The sequence below is a fragment of the Hyperolius riggenbachi genome, chromosome 11 (genome assembly GCF_040937935.1).
Source record: "Hyperolius riggenbachi isolate aHypRig1 chromosome 11, aHypRig1.pri, whole genome shotgun sequence".
Lineage (NCBI taxonomy): Eukaryota > Metazoa > Chordata > Amphibia > Anura > Hyperoliidae > Hyperolius > Hyperolius riggenbachi.
In genome coordinates, this window is record NC_090656.1 from 107,138,100 (window position 1) to 107,160,565 (window position 22,466).

The 22,466-nt window shown below is 46.6% G+C and overlaps 7 non-coding genes across 7 annotated transcripts; 3 read left to right on the forward strand and 4 right to left on the reverse strand.

The window, feature by feature from the left end:
- Positions 1 to 5,344: 5,344 nt before the first annotated feature.
- On the forward strand, positions 5,345 to 5,418 carry TRNAT-CGU (transfer RNA threonine (anticodon CGU)). The gene has a single exon. It is a non-coding gene; the product is annotated as a tRNA-Thr (tRNA).
- A 369-nt stretch (positions 5,419 to 5,787) lies between these two features.
- Positions 5,788 to 5,869, reverse strand: TRNAS-GCU (transfer RNA serine (anticodon GCU)). The gene has a single exon. It is a non-coding gene; the product is annotated as a tRNA-Ser (tRNA).
- A 4,186-nt stretch (positions 5,870 to 10,055) lies between these two features.
- On the forward strand, positions 10,056 to 10,129 carry TRNAT-CGU (transfer RNA threonine (anticodon CGU)). Its single transcript has one exon. It is a non-coding gene; the product is annotated as a tRNA-Thr (tRNA).
- A 370-nt stretch (positions 10,130 to 10,499) lies between these two features.
- On the reverse strand, positions 10,500 to 10,581 carry TRNAS-GCU (transfer RNA serine (anticodon GCU)). Its single transcript has one exon. It is a non-coding gene; the product is annotated as a tRNA-Ser (tRNA).
- Positions 10,582 to 11,682: 1,101 nt separating this feature from the next.
- TRNAT-CGU (transfer RNA threonine (anticodon CGU)) lies at positions 11,683 to 11,757 on the forward strand. The gene has a single exon. It is a non-coding gene; the product is annotated as a tRNA-Thr (tRNA).
- A 6,877-nt stretch (positions 11,758 to 18,634) lies between these two features.
- TRNAS-GCU (transfer RNA serine (anticodon GCU)) lies at positions 18,635 to 18,716 on the reverse strand. Its single transcript has one exon. It is a non-coding gene; the product is annotated as a tRNA-Ser (tRNA).
- Positions 18,717 to 20,258: 1,542 nt separating this feature from the next.
- On the reverse strand, positions 20,259 to 20,339 carry TRNAS-GCU (transfer RNA serine (anticodon GCU)). Its single transcript has one exon. It is a non-coding gene; the product is annotated as a tRNA-Ser (tRNA).
- Between the last annotated feature and the right edge of the window lie 2,127 nt (positions 20,340 to 22,466).

Below are 22,466 nucleotides of genomic sequence, written 5' to 3' on the forward strand. Positions count from 1 at the left end.
GAAGGCATGTCGGTCATTTGGGTGGTAGTCGACCGCTTCAGCAAGATGGCCCATTTCGTGCCCTTGAAAGGACTCCCCTCGGCCCAGGAATTGGCCGACCTATTCATCATCCACATTTTCCGGCTGCATGGCATTCCGGAAAACATAGTGTCGGATCGGGGAGTCCAATTCATCTCTAGATTCTGGAGGGCATTTTGCCACCAAATGGGCATGAAGTTGTCTTTCTCGTCAGGCTACCACCCACAGTCTAATGGGCAGACTGAACGGATTAATCAGTCTTTGGAGCAGTTCTTAAGATGTTACGTTGCGGAGGCACAAAATGACTGGGTAAAATTTCTGGCCATCGCAGAATTTGCACAGAATAATTTAAAGAGTTCTTCTTCTGGTTTTTCTCCGTTCCAGATTGTGACAGGGAGGTCGCCCAAATTCTCCCCTTTTCCTGTTGCCTCTTCTCCGTTTCCAACCCTGGAAGCTTGGCAGAGGGCATTTAAAGACATCTGGTGGACGGTGAAGAGTAATTTGGAAAGGGCATTCCAGAGTCAAAAGGGTCAGGCTGACAAGAGACGCTCGTTAGAGTGGAGGTTCCAACCAGGAGACTTGGTCTGGGTGTCCACACGTCACTTGACCCTGAGACAGCCCTCAGATAAACTAGGTCCCAGGTTTGTGGGTCCGTTCCCGGTAGCTAAGAAGATCAACAATGTTACGTATTCCGTTGATCTTCCCTCCAGCATGCATGGGGTATGGTCCTTTCACGTATCCCTGCTCAAACCAGCAGTCCATGTGGGCTCCACTCCTCCTCCTCCTGTGATGGTAGATGAACGACCTGAATACGAGGTAGAGAAAATTTTAGATTCACGCATTCTACAGAACTCAGTACAATATCTGGTGCATTGGAAAGGGTATGGCATTGAGGAGAGACAATGGGTACCTGGGAGTCGCATGCATGCGGGCGAATTAAGGAAGGAGTTTCACACCTTACATCCCGAGAAACCTGGTAGGAGTTGTCCGGAGTCCACTCCTCGGGGGGGGGGGGGGGGGGGGGGTTTACTGTGAGGAAACGCGGAAAAGCCACCCTTTCTCAGGGTGAGGCGGCTGTTTCCGCGTCCAGCATGGCGTCACAACGGGGAAAAACCGCCGCATGCTGCATAGGCAGAGCGGCGGAATCCGCATTAGAGGCGGCGAACTTGCCGCATAGCAGTATCCCTGACAAGGGGGCTGAGTGTGGGGAAGCCGTCGCTGGTGTAGTAAGCGGTGCGGCGGCTCCCACGCTCGGTTCACTGGATACATTGCAAGACAGTACTGGCGTGGCTGGGACTGATAGTCCACCAAGATTCAGAGTGACACGCGCGCGCGCACAGAGGCAAAGCTTATACAACAGTCAGAAGTAGGTCAGCTGACCAAGTTGGTCAGCTGACAATTCTGAGTCCTCTCATTGGTCCAGCACTTAGGGAGGTGCTGGAGAGTGGCTGTGTATATATACTGCTGGCTGTTCAGTTGCTGGTTGTCTGGCGTTGCGATCATTACATGGTAGCACGCAGACCTGAGTCAGATCCGAAAGTGTGCCGGGACCAGCTGGAGCTGTAATCCTACCCTTAGCTAGTTTAAAGTACTAGTTTGATTGTGATTATCTGTTATGACCTTCTGCCTGCCTGACCATTCTCCTGAACTCTGATCCTGTACTTTGTCTTTCTGATTCTCTGTTGCCGAATCCCGGCTCGTCCTTAGACTCTGCATCTGCCTTCTGATTTTGTACCTCGATATTTCTGATACCCTGTTGCCGAACCCTGCCTGTACTTTAGACTTCGCCTCTGCCTTTTGAATCTGTACTTTATCTGTCCGTGTGTTTACGACCTGGCTTGTCCTACCTCGAGAACCGACCTTACTGTTAGAGGCGGTTCCCAGTCCTGATAGTGGCACTCCCTCTTGAGTGTCACTCTCATTCTGTCGTTCCTTCTCTCAGCCTGACTCCTTCCTCCGGGAGAGTCCAGAAGGAATTAAGCAGTTCTCCTTACTACTCTGAGGCCCAGTCCTCTTAGTATTACTGTTACACCCAAACACTCTTATATCTCAGGTGTCCAGAGGTTAGAATATATATCTGATTATCGGTGATACTGCAGATCATCAATAATCGGGTATATTCTGCATTCTCGGTGATACTGCAGTTCACCGGTAATCAGACCCTCTCTGTGTTACACCGATCATTACAGAAACTTTAAAATCGATTTTCTCAAAAACTATAGGGTCTTTTTGAAAAATTGTTTTTTCCTCTTATTCCTAATGATCTCCTTAACATATCCGGCAAATTTAGGGTTTCTAGCATTTAAGGTGGATTTGCTATTAACCATTAAAGTCGGCAGGTTTTTAAATGTGTATTTTTTTCCTTTGAAACTTTAAAATCGATTTTCTCAAAAACTATAAGGCCGATTTGAAATGTTTTTCTCCTCTTGTAGCCACTGGTGGCCCCTAGAAGCTCTGGGGCCCTGGGGCAGCTGCCTCCTTTACCTCTATGGTAGCTACGGCCCTGCTACTCAGGTGTCCAGAGGTTAGAGATATATCTGATTATCGGTGATACTGCAGATCATCAATAATCGGGTATATATCTGTATTCTCGGTGATATTGCAGATCACCGGTAATCAGATCCTCTCTGTGTTACACCGATCGTTACAGTCAGTATCTGTGATATTATCTGTGTTATTATCTAGACCAGTTCCTAGGTGTTGATGATCAAGGACCTCACACCTCAGTCTAGGGAAAGCTATATGTGCTAGCTCTCAGACCTTAGCTAGATCCGACAGTGTGCCAGAACCTCTGGGGCTGGGAATCCACACTGAGTCAGATTCTTGATAGCTTAAAGTACTAATTGCATTGTTTATCTGTTATGACCTTCTGCTTTCCTGACTACTCTTCTGATCTCTGATTAGGTACTTCGCTGTATCTGAGATACTCTGTTGCCGTTCTCTGCTTGTCTTAGGATTCCGCATCTGTCTCCTGTCTTTGTCCCTGATCTGTCTGTCTGTTGCCGACCTGGCTTGTCCAACCTCGAGAGCTATCTCTTCAGCTAAGAGATAGCTCACAGACCTGGGGGTGACACTCCTCCTGGTGTCACTCACACTTGTCCTTCCTACTCCTAGCCTGACCCCTCCCTCGGGAGAGTCTCAGGCTTACGGAAGGAACGTGTTTCTGTGCAGTACTCCTTACTGCTGTGCGCCTGCTCCACAGGTGCAGTCCTCAAAGTATTTCTGTTGCACTATACACTCTTTTACCCAGTTGTCCAGAGGTTAGTGATATATCTGATTATCGGTGATACTGCAGATCATCAATAATCGGGTATATATCTGTATTCTCGGTGATACTGCAGATCACCGGTAATCAGACCCTCTCTGTTTTACACCGATCATTACAGTTGGGTTATCTTGATGTTCACCCTTCAAATCTTTCATTCACTGTTAAAGGGAACTCGAGGTGGGAGGGATTGGGAGGCTGACATGCTTATTTTTCTTTTAAATAATGCCCATTGCCTGGCTGTCTTGTTGGTCCTCGGCCTCTAATTCTTTAAACCATAGACCCTGAACAAGCATGCAGATCAGATGTCTAAGACAAATCTGACAAGATTAGCTGCATGCTTGTTTCAGGTGTGTGATTTAGACCCCACTGACCAGAAAGATCAGCAAGACTGCCAGGCAACTGATATTGTTTAAAAGGAAATACATAGGGCAGCTTCCATAGGTCTCACACCTCGGGTTCCTTTTAAGCAAAAAGATCTATTTCTTAAAGCAGCAAAGGCTTTACCGCCAGCCCGCCACTTTCATCTTGCAAGGAGTGGTGCAAAAGAAGGAGCACATCTTAACATTTAGCACAAGGTTTTCTGCATATTTCTTTAAAAAAAAAACATAGAAGGAAGAACCTTTGATCATGATATGATTTCTCTATGTGTACATTCAGTGTGATGACGAGCAGCTTACTAGCTGATACTGGTACTGAACAGATCATCCAAGTGGTGAGCTGACAAGGATGATATGCAACTGCTGCTATGGACTTGGGAAGAAAAAGCTGGAGGTTTGGGGCACTGTGGCTTAGTTGGTTAAAGTGTCTCGTAAACAGGAGATCCTGACTTCAACTCTCAGCAGTGCCTTGCAATGGTTTCCCTTTGAAAAACAGGTGGAACTGAGAAAAACGTGGCAGGTATCTTTGCTGCCGTCTTTTTTTTTTGACTAGCTACAGTGACAGCTCCAGTTCCACTACTTCTAGAAGGCAATATTCCCCGGAGAATGGCTATTTATTTGCACTTGCATGGGAAAAATAAAAGAGCTTGAGAGTTGCGATTGAAATGCACTTTCTGCTGCCATCTGCAAACGTCAGAGAGCTTGCTGAAAGAGACTGACCGGCTCAACTGCCCAAACTTGCCTAGCTTTCTAGAGTGGGTGTCTTTTTTTATAACACCCGAGGGACTACGAGTCCCAGCCACAGCAGCCCTGCTCAGGTGTCTCCGCAGCGGGGGTATGCACGCTAACCGCCGCGTCCAACGCGGCGGTTTCTCCGCGCTCCATGGGTCCTTGTACGGAGACAGCCGCCTCATGCTGAGAGGAGGCGGCTGCCTCTCCGTGTGTAGCAACACCGTGCGCGGAAAGAGCCGCCTGCCGCTGGCTCATGGCGGCGGCTCTTCCGCGTTTTCTTACAGTTGGGTTAGGTTATCTTGATGTTCACCCTTCAAATCTTTCATTCACTGTTAAAGGGAACTTGAGGTGGGAGGGATTGGGAGGCTCCCATGCTTATTTTTCTTTTAAATAATGCACATTGCCTGGCTGTCTTGTTGGTCCTCGGCCTCTAATTATTTAAACCATAGACACCGAACAAGCATGCAGATCAGATGTCTAAGACAAATCTGACAAGATTAGCTGCATGCTTGTTCCAGGTGTGTGATTTAGACCCCACTGACCAGAAAGATCAGCAAGACCGCCAGGCAACTGGTATTGTTTAAAAGGAAATACATAGGGCAGCTTCCATAGGTCTCACACCTCGGGTTCCTTTTAAGCAAAAAGATCTATTTCTTAAAGCAGCAAAGGCTTTACCGCCAGCCTGCCACTTTCATCTTGCAAGGAGTGGTGCAAAAGAAGAAGCACATCTTAACATTTAGCACAAGGTTTTCTGCATATTTCTTTTAAAAACAAAACATAGAAGGAAGAACCTTTGATCATGATATGATTTCTCTATGTGTACATTCAGTGTGATGACGAGCAGCTTACTAGCTGATACTGGTACTGAACAGATCATCCAAGTGGTGAGCTGACAAGGATGATATGCAACTGCTGCTATGGGCTTGGGATGAAAAAGCTGGAGGTTTGGGGCACTGGGGCTTAGTTGGTTAAAGTGCCTGTCTCGTAAACAGGAGATCCTGAGTTCAACTCTCAGCAGTGCCTTGCAATGGTTTCCCTTTAAAAACAGGTGGAACTGAGAAGAACGTGGCAGGTATCTTTGCCGCCGTCTTTTTTTTTGACTAGTTGCAGTGACAGCTCCAGTTCCACTACTTCTAGAAGGCAATATGCCCCAGAGAATGGCTATTTATTTGCACTTGCATGGGAAAAATAAAAGAGCTTGAGAGTTGCGATTGAAATGCACTTTCTGCTGCCATCTGCATACGTCAGAGAGCTTGCTGAAAGAGACTGACCGGCTCAACTGCCCAAACTTGCCTAGCTTTCTAGAGTGGGTGTCTTTTTCTATTTTGCATTGCATGGGCTTCCTTCCAAGGTGAGCCAGAGAAGAAAACATTGGCTTTGGGATACAAAGCTCAACAAGGATGGGATTTGAACCCATGCGTGCAGAGCACAATGAATTAGCCGTCCATCACCTAAACCACTCAGCCACCTCGTCTTATTGCCAAGCAGCTGCACCGTTGATGCATGGGGATATTTAGCATGCGTACGTTAAAAAGGGGCACTGGGAAAAAAAGGGCGCAGGGTTTTAAACGATAAGCATGGATAACGTTTAAAAATGTATTGTACTGTATTTCGTTTAAAATTAATGTTTTATAAAGTTATAAATCATTAAATAATGTGCATTAAATCGGCAATTGTAAAAATGTTAATCTTCCGTTTAAATAGTGAAACGTATAATAACGTTTAAAAAAAAATTACTAAGTAACCCTCCCTGTACCTACCCCTAACCCCTAGACCCCCCTGTTGATGCCTAAACCTAAGACCCCCCCTGTTGGTGCCTAAGTAACCCTCCCTGTACCTGCCCCTAACCCCTAGACCCCCCTGTTAGTGCCTAAACCTAAGACCCCCCTGTTGGTGCCTAAACCTAAGACCCCCCTGTTGGTGCCTAAACCTAAGACCCCCCTGTTGGTGCCTAAACCTAAGACCCCCTGTTGGTGCCTAAACCTAAGACCCCCCTGTTGGTGCCTAAACCTAAGACCCCCTGTTGGTGCCTAAACCTAAGACCCCACTGTTGGTGCCTAAACCTAAGACCCCCTGTTGGTGCCTAAACCTAAGACCCCCCTGTTGGTGCCTAAACCTAAGACCCCCTGTTGGTGCCTAAACCTAAGACCCCCCTGTTGGTGCCTAAACCTAAGACCACCCTGTTGGTGCCTAAACCTAAGACCCCCCTGTTGGTGCCTAAACCTAAGACCACCCTGTTGGTGCATACCTAAGACCCTCCTTAGTACTCACTGTATTGTGTGTAGAATAATGTTTTAAAAACAGTAAGGGATAAAATATATTACAATTTACATTACGTACTGATCGCTTTGTTTCGTGAATAATAATGTTTTACAAACAGTAAGGGATAACATTTAAAATAACGTTTAATTGAAATAAGAAACTTACCGTATATACTCGCAAGCAAGCCGAATTTTTGACCCCCCAAAAGTGGGCCAAAAGTTGGGGGGTCGGCTTGCTTGCGAGTCATGGGTGGGTGGGTGTGTAGGTGCTGTCCCTCCCCGCTCCCCCCGCGGCCGCCGCCGCTGCTATTACCTTAGGCGGCGCCGCTTCCACTATCCCCGTCCTCCTCCGGTAACTAATTCACAGCAGCGCGCCCCTCGCTGCTGTGATGACGGAGGAAACCATAGAGAGCGGCCGTTACTATGGGAACCGCTCTCTATGGTTTCCTGCGTCATCACAGCAGCGAGGGTCGCGCTGCTGTGAATTAAATAGTTACCGGAGGAGGACGGGGATAGTGGAAGCGGCGCCGCCTAAGGTAATAGCAGCGGCAGCCGCGGGGGGAGCGGGGAGGGACAGCACCTACACACCCACCCACCCATACTGGGGCACTATGCTAGCTATATGGGGCACTATGCTAGCTATACTGGGGCACTATGCTAGCTATACTGGGGCACTATACTAGCTATACTGGGGCACTATACTAGCTATAATGGGGCACTATACTAGCTATAATGGGGCACTATACTAGCTATAATGGGGCACTATACTAGCTATAATGGGGCACTATACTAGCTATAATGGGGCACTATACTAGCTATACTGAGCACTATACTAGCTATACTGAGCACTATACTGAGCACTATACTAGCTATACTGAGCACTATACTGGCTATACTGAGCACTATACTAGCTATACTGAGCACTATACTGAGCACTATACTGAGCACTATACTGAGCACTATACTAGCTAAACTGGGGCACTTCACTAGCTATACTGAGCACTATACTGGCTATACTGAGCACTATACTGGCTATACTGAGCACTATACTGGCTATACTGAGCACTATACTAGCTAAACTGGGGCACTTCACTAGCTATACTGAGCACTATACTAGCTATACTGAGCACTATACTGGCTATACTGAGCACTATACTAGCTATACTGAGCACTATACTGGCTATACTGAGCACTATACTGGCTATACTGAGCACTATACTGGCTATACTGAGCACTATACTAGCTAAACTGGGGCACTTCACTAGCTATACTGAGCACTATACTAGCTATACTGAGCACTATACTAGCTATACTGAGCACTATACTGAGCACTATACTAGCTATGCTGAGCACTATACTAGCTATACTGGGGCATTTTACTAGCTATACTGAGCACTACCTACCTATATTGGGCACTATACTAGCTATACTGGGCACTATACTAGCTATACTGAGGCACTACCTACCCATACTGGGCACTATACTAGCTATACTGGGACATACTGGGGGGATCACGCGGCCAGCGTTTCCTACCCCCGGCTTATATGAGGGTCAATCATTTTTTCCTGTTTTTTGGGGTAAAAGTGGGGGGGTCGGCTTACATGCGGGTCGGCTTGCTTGCGAGTATATACGGTAAATCATCACAAGCAGTTATAAAACATGAAAAATCTTCGGGCGCTGTTGAAAAACGTTATTATTCTCGGGCGCCCTTTTTTCCTGTTCGGCGCCCATTAAACGATAATTATTATAGGAGTGAATGGCGGCGCCCGATTTGTCCACTAGCCTCCTGCGCCCTTTTTTACTGTTACCATTTAGCATTGCCTTCAGTTACTGTAATCTGTGCATGGGTCAATTACGTTTGCATTGAAATACACACAATCAGGCAGCTCTGGAACTTACACAAAGATGTCCAATAGTGCACTCTTGAACAAAGATCTTTCCACTCAACAGACTTAGCAGAGAATACATACCCTAGAAAACTCTCATAAAAATCCAATAACAGGAATGCTAGACCATCCCATGTACTCAACAAACGGCTGGAGGCCTAGAAATGTGAAGGTACTGGCTATACATTAGTAAGTGAGCCTAGCTACATGGAAAGAAGGGAAGGAAGGGGAACACATTTACCCAGAAAGCTGACACATGAAGCAGTGGCTTCTTCAAAGGGTACAAGAGGGATGAGTTCAGTAAGCAGTGTTCTCAGAACTTGACTTGGTTGGGTTATCTTGATGTTCACCCTTCAAATCTTTCATTCACTGTTAAAGGGAACTCGAGGTGGGAGGGATTGGGAGGCTGACATGCTTATTTCTCTTTTAAATAATGCACATTACCTGGCTGTCTTGTTTGTCCTCGGCCTCTAATTCTTTAACCACCCTGGCGTTCTATTAAGATCGCCAGGGTGACTGCGGGAGGGTTTTTTTTAAATAAAAAAAACTATTTCATGCAGCCAACTGAAAGTTGGCTGCATGAAAGCCCACTAGAGGGCGCTCCGGGGGCGTTCTTCCGATCGCCTCCGGCGCCCAGAATAAACAAGGAAGGCCGCAATGAGCGGCCTTCCTTGTTTTGCTTACATCGTCGCCATAGCGACGAGCGGAGTGACGTCATGGACGTCAGCCGACGTCCTGACGTCAGCCGCCTCCGATCCAGCCCTTAGCGCTGGCCGGAACTTTTTGTTCCGGCTACGCTGGGCTCAGGCGGCTTGGGGGACCCTCTTTCGCCGCTGCTCGCGGCGGATCGCCGCAGAGCGGCGGCGATCGGGCAGCACACGCGGCTGGCAAAGTGCCAGCTGCATGTGCTGCTCTTTATTTGATGAAAATCGGCCCAGCAGGGCCTGAGCGGCAGCCTCTGGCAGTGATGGACGAGCTGAGCTCGTCCATACCGCCCGGCTGGTTAAACCATAGACCCTGAACAAGCATGCAGATCAGATGTCTAAGACAAATCTGACAAGATTAGCTGCATGCTTGTTCCAGGTGTGTGATTTAGACCCCACTGACCAGAAAGATCAGCAAGACTGCCAGGCAACTGGTATTGTTTAAAAGGAAATACATAAGGCAGCTTCCATAGGTCTCACACCTTGGGTTCCTTTTAAGCAAAAAGATTTATTTCTTAAAGCAGCAAAGGCTTTACCGCCAGCCCGCCACTTTCATCTTGCAAGGAGTGGTGCAAAAGAAGAAGCACATCTTAACATTTAGCACAAGGTTTTCTGCATATTTCTTTAAAAACAAAACATAGAAGGAAGAACCTTTGATCATGATATGATTTCTCTATGTGTACATTCAGTGTGATGACGAGCAGCTTACTAGCTGATACTGGTACTGAACAGATCATCCAAGTGGTGAGCTGACAAGGATGATATGCAACTGCTGCTATGGACTTGGGATGAAAAAGCTGGAGGTTTGGGGCACTGTGGCTTAGTTGGTTAAAGCGCATGTCTCGTCAACAGGAGATCCTGAGTTCAACTCTCAGCAGTGCCTTGCAATGGTTTCCCTTTAAAAACAGGTGGAACTGAGAAGAAGATGGCAGGTATCTTTGCCGCTGTCTTTTTTTTTTGACTAGCTACAGTGACAGCTCCAGTTCCACTACTTCTAGAAGGCAATATTCCCCGGAGAATGGCTATTTATTTGCACTTGCATGGGAAAAATAAAAGAGCTTGAGAGTTGCGATTGAAATGCACTTTCTGCTGCCACCTGCATACGTCAGAGAGCTTGCTGAAAGAGACTGACCAGCTCAACTGCCCAAACTTGCCTAGCTTTCTCGAGTGGGTGTCTTTTTCTATTTTGCATGGCATGGGCTTTTTTCCAAGGTGAGCCACAGAAGAAAATATTGGCTTTGGGATACAAAGCTCAACAATGATGGGATTTGAACCCATGCGTGCAGAGCACAATGGATTAGCAGTCCATCGCCTTAACCACTCGGCCACCTCATCTTATTGCCAAGCAGCTTCGCCATTGATGCATGGGGATATTTAGCATTGCCTTCAGTTACTGTAATCTGTGCATGGGTCAATTACGTTTGCATTGAAATACACACAATCAGGCAGCTCTGGAACTTACACAAAGATGTCCAATAGTGCACTCTTGAACAAAGATCTTTCCACTCAACAGACTTAGCAGAGAATACATACCCTAGAAAACTCTCATAAAAATCCAATAACAGGAATGCTAGACAAACCCATGTACTCAACAAACGGCTGGAGGCCTAGAAATGTGAAGGTACTGGCTATACATTAGTAAGTGAGCCTAGCTACATGGAAAGAAGGGAAGGAAGGGGAACACATTTACCCAGAAAGCTGACACATGAAGCAGTGGCTTCTTCAAAGGGTACAAGAGGGATGAGTTCAGTAAGCAGTGTTCTCAGAACTTGACTTGGTTGGGTTATCTTGATGTTCACCCTTCAAATCTTTCATTCACTGTTAAAGGGAACTCGAGGTGGGAGGGATTGAGAGGCTGACATGCTTATTTCTCTTTTAAATAATGCACATTACCTGGCTGTCTTGTTGGTCCTCGGCCTCTAATTCTTTAAACCATAGACCCAGAACAAGCATGCAGATCAGATGTCTAAGACAAATCTGACAAGATTAGCTGCATGCTTGTTCCAGGTGTGTGATTTAGACCCCACTGACCAGAAAGATCAGCAAGACTGCCAGGCAACTGGTATTGTTTAAAAGGAAATACATAAGGCAGCTTCCATAGGTCTCACACCTCGGGTTCCTTTTAAGCAAAAAGATCTATTTCTTAAAGCAGCAAAGGCTTTACCGCCAGCCAGCCACTTTCATCTTGCAAGGAGTGGTGCAAAAGAAGAAGCACATCTTAACATTTAGCACAAGGTTTTCTGCATATTTCTTTAAAAACAAAACATAGAAGGAAGAACCTTTGATCATGATATGATTTCTCTATGTGTACATTCAGTGTGATGACGAGCAGCTTACTAGCTGATACTGGTACTGAACAGATCATCCAAGTGGTGAGCTGACAAGGATGATATGCAACTGCTGCTATGGACTTGGGATGAAAAAGCTGGAGGTTTCGGCCACTGTGGCTTAGTTGGTTAAAGCGCATGTCTCGTAAACAGGAGATCCTGAGTTCAACTCTCAGTAGTGCCTTGCAATGGTTTCCCTTTAAAAACAGGTGGAACTGAGAAGAAGGTGGCAGGTATCTTTGTCGCCGTCTTTTTTTTTTGACTAGCTACAGTGACAGCTCCAGTTCCACTACTTCTAGAAGGCAATATGCCCCAGAGAATGGCTATTTCCCTGGTGCCTCCATGTCGGCATACTACTGGGTTAGCTGCGCCCCTCTAACCCCTAAATTCTGAGGAGAATGTCCAGAAGAACGATGTTCTTCGTCCTGTACTGCAGTGAGAAGGGCTGTCATGACACGGAGTATCGAGGCAGGCAGTAATGTGCTGAACCCGGGAGGCTTGGATGTCAGGTAAGTGGTGTAATGGCGGCGGATGGCACTGTCTCGTGTTGCCCGGCGGGCGGAAGTGACGTCAGCGCATGCGCGACCTCCGCATAGGGTCTCTCGGAGTCCAGGAAGTGCGGCGGCCATGTTTGTTGAGGGCAGAATGCCCTTACAATAGCGTAGCTGTGTAGAGACGTCGGGGGCGGCCTATTTAAAGCAGGAGGGAATGCCTCAGTGTAAGGCTGACCTGCTGAAGTGCGGCTGCATGTGGGTGTCTGCTGCCAAGAAAACTACACTGCAAATATTGCCCTGATTCCCTGATAGAGGAATGGAGGAAGGAGAAGCTTCTGATGCATCTGGATGTAGGTTTAGTGAATTATTGATCCTCCTTTTTGTCCGAAGTCATTAATTTGTTGTCAGGAAAATGCTTAAAAGAGTTCTTTCTTTTTTTTTTTTTTTTTGTGTTTCTTTATAGTGGACATTTCCGCTGAGGCTTGCGATCAATATGGACCCTCTGGGTAAGGGGAAAAGAAAAAAAAAAAAAAAAAAAAAAAAAAAAAAGCTTTTCTCCATCACTGAGCTAATAAATATATAAATTATGTTTTACAGCTCTTATGTGATACCGCCTGGACAAGGAGGTGCTAAAGGCCCTCGTTCACCATCAAGGCGCAGAAGCGAGACGTATCAGGATCGTCGTTCAAGTTTACGATATAGATCCTCATCTTACCGCAACAATCAGTATTATAGATCTTCAAGGCGCTCAAGGTCTAGATCAAGGTCTCCGCGAAGACGTTCAATACCTGAAAAAGGCCAATGCTGGGCGTGCCCTAATTCTGCAATGCAAGGGAAAACTTTGTGTCCCTCATGCCTGGGGCAATTGGCAAAGGAAAATGAGTCAAAGACTGAGGATCTGGTTGATGTCATAAGAAGAGTGGTAAGGGAAGAAGTGGCTACACTCTCATCAGCAAGCACCTCGCAAGCCGAGGCAACTGTGGCTGATAAACAACCAGATCCAGAGGCATCGGATGAGGAAACATCTCCAGGCCTCTTTAGTTTTTCCCTGACAGCTCCTTTCATTTCTGCAATAAAGGAAGCATTGGATTGGAAGGATCCTCCGGAAGTACAACCCCAGAACAAAGAATATTATGCACATCTATCTAAGAAACAGTGTTCCTTTCCGCTGATGAAAGAAATTAAGAATATAGTGCTGGAAGAATGGGAGAAAGTGGAAAACAAAACATCTCTACATAATAGATTCTCAAAGCTTTATCCAATAAAAGAAGAAGAAGCTCCTTTCTTGTCTTCCCCTCCGACAATTGATGCATCCCTTTCTAGGTTAATGAAGCACGTGACCTTGCCTATGGAGAATACGGTGACATTCCAGGATGTTCTAGATAGGAGAATTGATAGCGATCTGAAGAAGATCTATCTTACAACAGGTCAAATATGTAAACCAGCCATAGCCTTGACTTCGGTGGGGGGAGCGTTGAATGTATGGATTGCCAACATAGAGGAAGCTATTGAAAAAGGAGTAAATGGAGCAGAAATTATTTCAGCCTTAGACGACTTTAAACTTTCAGCTGATTTTATCAGTGAGGCTGCAATGGATACCTTAAGGGCAGCCGCAAGGGTGATGCTAAGCTCGGTAACGGCCAAGAGAGCATTATGGCTGAAGCATTGGAATGCGGACATGGGCTCAAAGCAAAGTTGGGTGAAGATACCCTTTGATGGTTCTTCCCTGTTCGGGAAAGAGATGGATAAGGCCATTACAAGAGTAACGGGCGGTAAATCAGGTCTCCTACCGCAAGATAGACAAGCAAGAAAAAATTATCCAGATAAGAGAAGACAGGCGACAGGCAAGTTCTCAGAAGCCAAAAGTTATAGACCTGGAAGGGCATTCAGGAAGAACTGGAAGAGTACTCAGGCAAATTTGGCAAGATCCCTAAAGACATCAGCTAAACCTGGAGGCCAGCAAAAGCAGCCTTTTTGAAGGTGCACCCGCCCAGGCAATGACAGAGGGGTCAAGGTTAAGAGCCTTTGTCAAGGTCTGGGTGGAAAAGATTCAGGATCCGTGGGTGTATTCGGTGATAAAGAATGGACACAAATGGACTTTTCGAAAGGTCCCACAGTACAGATGGATGCCTACAAGAATCCCTACAGATCTGTAACGATCGGTGAAGCACAGAGAGGTCTGATTACCGGTGATCTGCAGTATCACGGGGAATACAGACGTATACCAGATTATAAGTGATCTGCAGTATCACCGATAATCCGATATACTAGCTAACCTCTGTTCACCTGAGTAGAGTGTAGTGTTTTGGTGTAACAGTAACACTTATAGGACAAGCCACAGCGCAGTCAGAAGTACTACGCAGATTCCTTCCGCAGACCTGAGCTCACCAAGACGGGAGGAGTCAGACTGACAGTAGGAAGGATTGTCTGAAAATGACACTCAGGAGAAGGTGCCACTGACAGGACGGGGAACCGCCTCCAATAGTGAGGTCGGTTCTCGAGGTCGGACAAGCCAGGTCGTACACACACAGACAGAGAAAGTACAAGATCAGGAGGCAGAGGCGGAGTCTAAATACAAGCAGGGTTCGGCAACAGAGTATCAGAAATATCGAGGTACGAGATCAGAAGGCAGAGGCGGAGTCTAAGTACAGGCGGGGTTCGGCAACAGAGTATCGGAAATATCGAGGTACAAGATCAGAGTTTCAGGTGGATGGTCAGGCAGGCAAATAGGTCATAACAGATAATCACAGTCAAACTAGTACTTTAGCTATCAACAAATCTAGCTAAGTGTAGGATTACAGCTCCAGCTGGTCCCGGCACACTTGCGGATCTGACTACGGATCTGGGTGCTCCCACGTATGTGATTGCAACGCCAGACACCAAAGGAATGACCAGGCAGTAGTATATATACCCAGGTGTCCCCCCAGCACTTCCCTAAGTGCTGGACCAATGACGAGTGGAGCTAGAGTCAGCTGACCCACCTGGTCAGCTGACTCCTTCCTGGGTGCCATAAATCTTCTGCTTGAGTGCGCGCGTACGCGTCACTCTAACACCAGAGGGACTACGAGTCCCAGCCACAGCAGCCCCGCTCTGCGGTGTCTCCGCAGCGGGGGTATGCGCGCTGACCGCCGCGTCCAACGCGGTGGTTTCTCCGCGCTCCATGGGTCCTTGCATGGAGACAGCCGCCTCATGCTGAGAGGAGGCGGCTGCCTCTCCGTGTGTGGCAACACCGTGCGCGGAAAGAGCCGCCTGCTGCTGGCTCATGGCGGCGGCTCTTCCGCGTTTTCTTACAAGATCAGAAAAAGAGACAGGTGTTGACACAATATGTGCAATCCCTTGTAAATCAGAAAGTGGTACTTCCGGTGCCAGTGTCAGAAAGATTCAAGGGGGTTTACTCCCCTCTGTTTATGGTGAAGAAAAAAATCGGGAGGATTCAGACCGGTGATAAATCTAAAGTATCTGAACAAGTCAATAAAGTTGCCCAGGTTCAAGATGGAGTCATTACAATCAGTGATACTGGCAGTATCCCCGGGAGATTGGCTAATGTCCATAGACCTCCAAGATGCATATTATCATGTTCCCATTCATCACCAATATCAAAAGTTCCTAAGATTTTCTCTAGGAAAGATCCATCTACAGTTCTGTTCGCTGCCATTCGGACTTTCAACCTCACCACGAACATTCACAAAGATCCTAGTATCAGCAATAGCCAATTTGAGAACACAAGGAATAAAGGTTCATCATTATCTGGACGACATCTTGGTAGTGGCAAGATCCAGAGAGGATTTAGTAGAAGACTCAAGGAAAGTGGCAACCTTTCTTTCCAGCTTGGGCTGGGTAATCAACATCAAGAAAAGTCAGTTCCAACCAAGCAGAATACTGACCTACTTAGGCGCAGTCTTCAATACGGTGGAAGATTCTGTGTCCCTACCAGAAGCAAAAGTTCGCGACTTGATTTACAAAGTAAGATGGATGTTTCATCAGCATTCAGTGATGGCAAGAACATGTCTGCATGTACTAGGACTGATGTCATCAGCCATAGTAATGGTAAAATGGAGCAGATGGCACATGAGGCCTCTACAAGAGTTGTTCCTGAGTCAATGGAACCATCACTCAATGACTCAATCAATCAAGATATCACATCAAGTCAGAATGTCTTTCCTATGGTGGATGCAGCGTCAGAATCTGTCCAATGCCAATCAGCTGTCTCCGTATCACTGGATCACTGTTACGTCGGACGCCAGCAGGATGGGCTGGGGAGCACATTGTATGGACAATTGGGCTCAGGGCCAATGGAGTTCTCTACAAAAGAATGTAGTATCCAACATTCTGGAATTAAGAGCAGCATATAGAGCAACTCAAGCTTTTGCCCATCTCTTGAGAGGACAAGCAGTGTGCATCCAAATGGACAACAAGGCAGCAGTGGCCTATGTACAGAAGCAAGGGGGAACCAGGAGCAGATCCCTGATCAAGGAATTGGAGCCACTCATGAAGTGGGCAGAGACAAATCTACTATCATTGAGAGCCGTTTACATCCCAGGAACCCTGAATGCCCGGGCAGACTTTCTATCCAGGAACCTGGTCAGGAGCAACGAATGGATGTTGAACAAAGAAATCTTCCAGATGTTGGTTCAGAGATGGGGGCTGCCTCAACTGGATCTATTCGCCTCAGATATGAATTTCCAGTTGCCCAGGTTCTTCTCCAGATTCCCGTCCAAGAAGGCGGAGGGAGTGGATGCTATGACCCAGGCATGGAAGGCGAATATGATTTATGCCTTTCCCCCAACTCCTCTTATCTTACGGTTTCTGAACAGATTACAGGGGGAAGGAGTAGAAGCGATAGTAGTTACTCCATTCTGGCCAAAAAGACCATGGTTTCTGCTACTACTCAAGATGTCAGTGGCACCACATTGGAAGCTTCCTCTGCTACCGGACCTCTTATCACAAGGCGACCTGAAACACCAGCACCTTCAGAGAATGTCCTTGACTGCCTGGAGATTGACAGGGAGAATTTATTGAAGGCTGGATTTTCGCGTACTGTGGCAGAAACATTATTAAAGGCAAGAAAATCTTCCACAAATAAGACCTACTATAGAGTATGGAGGAGGTTCATTGACTTCTCTTTACAGAAGAATGTGGACTATCTTGTTCCCTCAGTACCGCACATTCTGGAGTTTCTGCAAACAGGTTTCGACATAGGATTAAAGGTTAGAACACTTAGAGTGCAAATATCGGCAATATCAGCCTTGGTAGGATCCCAACTGGCATCACACAGACTGGTTCAGCAGTTCTTTCAGGCAATTATGAAATTGAGACCTCCATTGCAGAAGGTATGTCCGAGTTGGGACCTCCCTTTGCTTCTTGAGTACTTGTCTTTAGGAGTATTTGAACCCCCAGAGAGTTGCTCGATATGGAATACGACTCTAAAAATGGCCTTTCTGATTGCAGTATCATCAGGAAGAAGAGTGTCAGAGATAAGAGCCTTGGGGTGGAAAGAACCCTTCTTAAACTTCTTTCAGGACAGAGTGGTTTTAAGACCAATATCAGGTTTTCTCCCAAAAGTTGTGTCAGTACAGCACCTGAATCAAGAGTGGACGCTGCCAACTTTTCCAACGGAGGATCCTAATGGTCATCCATTAGAGGTAGCAAGGTGGCTACAATGGTATCTGAAGATAACCAGTTCGTTTCGAAACTCAGACCATCTATTGGTGAATCCGGCAGGTCCAAGAAAGGGCAAGGAAGTCGCCATTAGGACCATAGCAGCATGGCTGGTACGTCTGATCAAGGAAGCCTATAGAGCCAGAGGGTCAGAAGCACCTTCTTCTACCTCAGCCCATTCAACATGGAGTATCTCCTCTTCCTGGGCAGCGGCATCTGGAGTCTCGTTACTAGAGATTTGTAAAGCAGCAAATTGGTCATCGCCTAATACATTTATAAATCATTATAGAGTGAATCCAGCTCTGTTAACATCGGTGAAATTTGGAAAGAGTGTTTTATCTGCAGTACATAAATAATTGTCGATAAGCACCCACCCGTTTGGTCTCTTTTTTCTACTATGAAAATCCCAGTAGTATGCCGACATGGAGGCACCAGGGAAACAGGAAAATTGATACTTACCTTGTAATTTTCCTTTCCTGGTGCATCTCTATGTCGGCATACGTCCCACCCTGGTCCATCGTGTCTGAGATCTAAATTATTAGAATGCGGTGGAAGGGGTAGGGACCATATATATATCATTTTTAATTGGTCCTATAGGGGTTAGAGGGGCTAACCCAGTAGTATGCCGACATGTAGATGCACCAGGAAAGGAAAATTACAAGGTAAGTATCAATTTTCCTGTTTATTTGCACTTGCATGGGAAAAATAAAAGAACTTGAGAGTTGCGATTGAAATGCACTTTCTGCTGCCATCTGCATACGTCAGAGAGCTTGCTGAAAGAGACTGACCGGCTCAACTGCCCAAACTTGCCTAGCTTTCTAGAGTGGGTGTCTTTTTCTATTTTGCATTGCATGGGCTTCTTTCCAAGGGGAGCCAGAGAAGAAAACATTTGCTTTGGGATACTACGCTCGACAGGGATGGGATTTGAGCCCATGCGTGCAGAGCACAATGGATTAGCAGTCCATCGCCTTAACCACTCGGCCACCTCATCTTATTGCCGAGCAGCTTCACCATTGATGCATGGGGATATTTAGCATTGCCTTCAGTTACTGTAATCTGTGCATGGGTCAATTACGTTTGCATTGAAATACACACAATCAGGCAGCTCTGGAACTTACACAAAGATGTCCAATAGTGCACTCTTGAACAAAGATCTTTCCACTCAACAGACTTAGCAGAGAATACATACCCTAGAAAACTCTCATAAAAATCCAATAATAGGAATGCTAGACAAACCCATGTACTCAACAAACGGCTGGAGGCTTAGAAATGTGAAGGTACTGGCTATACATTAGTAAGTGAGCCTAGCTACATGGAAAGAAGGGAAGGAAGGGGAACACATTTACCCAGAAAGCTGACACATGAAGCAGTGGCTTCTTCAAAGGGTACAAGAGGGATGAGTTCAGTAAGCAGTGTTCTCAGAACTTGACTTGGTTGGGTTATCTTGATGTTCACCCTTCAAATCTTTCATTTACTGTTAAAGGGAACTCGAGGTGGGAGGGATTGGGAGGCTGACATGCTTATTTCTCTTTTAAATAATGCACATTACCTGGCTGTCTTGTTTGTCCTCGGCCTCTAATTCTTTAAACCATAGACCCTAAACAAGCATGCAGATCAGATGTCTAAGACAAATCTGACAAGATTAGCTGCATGCTTGTTCCAGGTGTGTGATTTAGACCCCAGTGACCAGAAAGATCAGCAAGACTGCCAGGCAACTGGTATTGTTTAAAAGGAAATACATTAGGCAGCTTCCATAGGTCTCACACCTCGGGTTCCTTTCAAGCAAAAAGATCTATTTCTTAAAGCAGCAAAGGCTTTACCGCCAGCCCGCCACTTTCATCTTGCAAGGAGTGGTGCAAAAGAAGGAGCACATCTTAACATTTAGCACAAGGTTTTCTGCATATTTCTTTAAAAACAAAACATAGAAGGAAGAACCTTTGATCATGATATGATTTCTCTATGTGTACATTCAGTGTGATGACGAGCAGCTTACTAGCTGATACTGGTACTGAACAGATCATCCAAGTGGTGAGCTGACAAGGATGATATGCAACTGCTGCTATGGACTTGAGAAGAAAAAGCTGGAGGTTTGGGGCACTGTGGCTTAGTTGGTTAAAGCACCTGTCTTGTAAACAGGAGATCCTGAGTTCAACTCTCAGCAGTGTCTTGCAATGGTTTCCCTTTAAAAAAAGGTGGAACTGAGAAGAAGGGGGCAGGTATCTTTGCCACCGTCTTTTTTTTTTGACTAGCTACAGTGACAGCTCCAGTTCCACTACTTCTAGAAGGCAATATTCCCCGGAGAATGGCTATTTGCACTTGCATGGGAAAAATAAAAGAGCTTGAGAGTTGCGATTGAAATGCACTTTCTGCTGCCATCTGCATATGTCAGAGAGCTTGCTGAAAGAGACTGACCGGCTCAACTCCCCAAACTTGCCTAGCTTTCTAGAGTGGGTGTCTTTTTCTATTTTGCATGGCATGGGCTTCTTTCCAAGGTGAGCCAGAGAAGAAAACATTGGCTTTGGGATACAAAGCTCGACGAGGATGGGATTTGAACCATGCGTGCAGAGCACAATGGATTAGCAGTCCATCGCCTTAACCACTCGGCCACCTCGTCTTACTGCCAAGCAGCTTCACCGTTGATGCATGGGGATATTTAGCATTGCCTTCAGTTACTGTAATCTGTGCATGGGTCAATTACGTTTGCATTGAAATACACACAATCAGGCAGCTCTGGAACTTACACAAAGATGTCCAATAGTGCACTCTTGAACAAAGATCATTCCACTCAACAGACTTAGCAGAGAATACATACCCTAGAAAACTCTCATAAAAATCCAATAATCGGAATGCTAGACAAACCCATGTACTCAACAAACGGCTGGAGGCCTAGAAATGTGAAGGTACTGGCTATACATTAGTAAGTGAGCCTAGCTACATGGAAAGAAGGGAAGGAAGGGGAACACATTTACCCAGAAAGCTGACACATGAAGCAGTGGCTTCTTCAAAGGGTACAAGAGGGATGAGTTCAGTAAGCAGTGTTCTCAGAACTTGACTTGGTTGGTGTAACGATTGTGGAATCGTCTCCGCGGTCAGCGCACCAGACGTGCGCTGACGCGGCGGATTTCCTCCACAAGCGTATAATTGAGGACACCCAGCTCCTCTGCCCTACCACACACGCCAGACAGGAATTGTACGAAGGGAAGAAACGCAATCGCAAGAGAAGCGATTGAGAGTGAGCACAGAGACAGATTGTGTGTGTGTGCATAAAATTAGTCGCCAACCCGCGACTGTGCACACACCACAGCAGATAAGAAGCAGGAACGCGATCGCGAGAGGTGCGATCGCCAGACGTGACACAAGGTACAGCAAGGCGGAGCACGAGAGTAGCAAAGGCACAGCAAATAATACAATAAGGAAATACGGAAAATAACAACGCTAGCTAACCGCGAACACCGCACTCATTCGCAACAGTGCACGCGGTTATGCGCGGTCTCCATGTGATAAGCACAATAGAGACAAGCACGCCTAACTAACCATTAACAGACAAACATGAAACAGAGGACGCGAGCGCTTGCTTAACGGTTACCTCACCGAGCCTCCAGCAAGCGCAGCAGACAAGACAGACACACGAAAACAGGGACAAGCGACAGAAGGATCCCCAGCGCTAGCGAAAAGTGGCTAGCGCGATCCCAGAAGACAGAACAGAAGGATCCACAGCGCTAGCGAAAAGTGGCTAGCTCGATCCCAGGAGACAGAACAGAAGGATCCCCAGCACTAGCGCTAGGGCGAGTGCGATCCAAACACACGGCAGACAGAACAGATGAGGTAGGCCGAAACAACCGCTGTTCCAACCTACACTCCAGACTCAATCAGAAGGATCCACAGCCGCTAACGCTAGGGCTTGTACGATCCAAACACAAGACAGACGGAACAGGCAAAACAGATAATACAACCTGACTGGACTAGAAGGGGAGCCTAAAGCAACCCCCAGGAATTAACTATACTAGATAGCAATGGCTGACACTCCAGCAGTGTCCATCAGGAACAGACCATGGAAGGGAAATGTCCAGCAAAGCATTCTGGGAGCAGAATGCTTTTATAGTGCCAGTCATCAAAAGAAGGCAGGTAACGGATTTGCATGACTAATGCATGCAAATCCCTCAGCAACACAAGCTGCACAACTCACAGAAGGTCTCCTTTCCAGAGTCCTTCAGCAAGCAAACCTAAACAATGGTCAAAAGGCTGCCTGCCTGCGCAGGCAGCTGAGCGGATTCTCACAGTACCCCCCCTCCTAGGGTCGAATTCCAGACGACCCTCAAAACTGATATCTCCAAACCACTCTAACAGAAGACTCATAAAGGTCGGGGCAGCCCAACAAGGTCCAATTCCAGAGTCAGTCCACCCGAAACCGACCTCATCGGAAACAGAAGCCACCGAAACATGCCCATCAGTACTACCAGTCTCAGTATAACACCCATCAGGACTGTGAACACCAGAGAAGAAGCCATCAACACCCTCCAGACAATACCCACCACCTTCCAAAGAGCGTCCGAAAATACCAAACCTGCCACAATACCTGTTCGAAGTGTCCCTTACAACACAAAAGCCACCGTTGATCTTATCCAGGGTACCAAGCAAAATCTCTCCCGGAATCTCCCAGAACCTTTTGAAGCTCCACAGAGATCCCAAGAGGGTAGAACAATCACCAGGCTCACATGGAGAATTACCAAGAACCCCCATG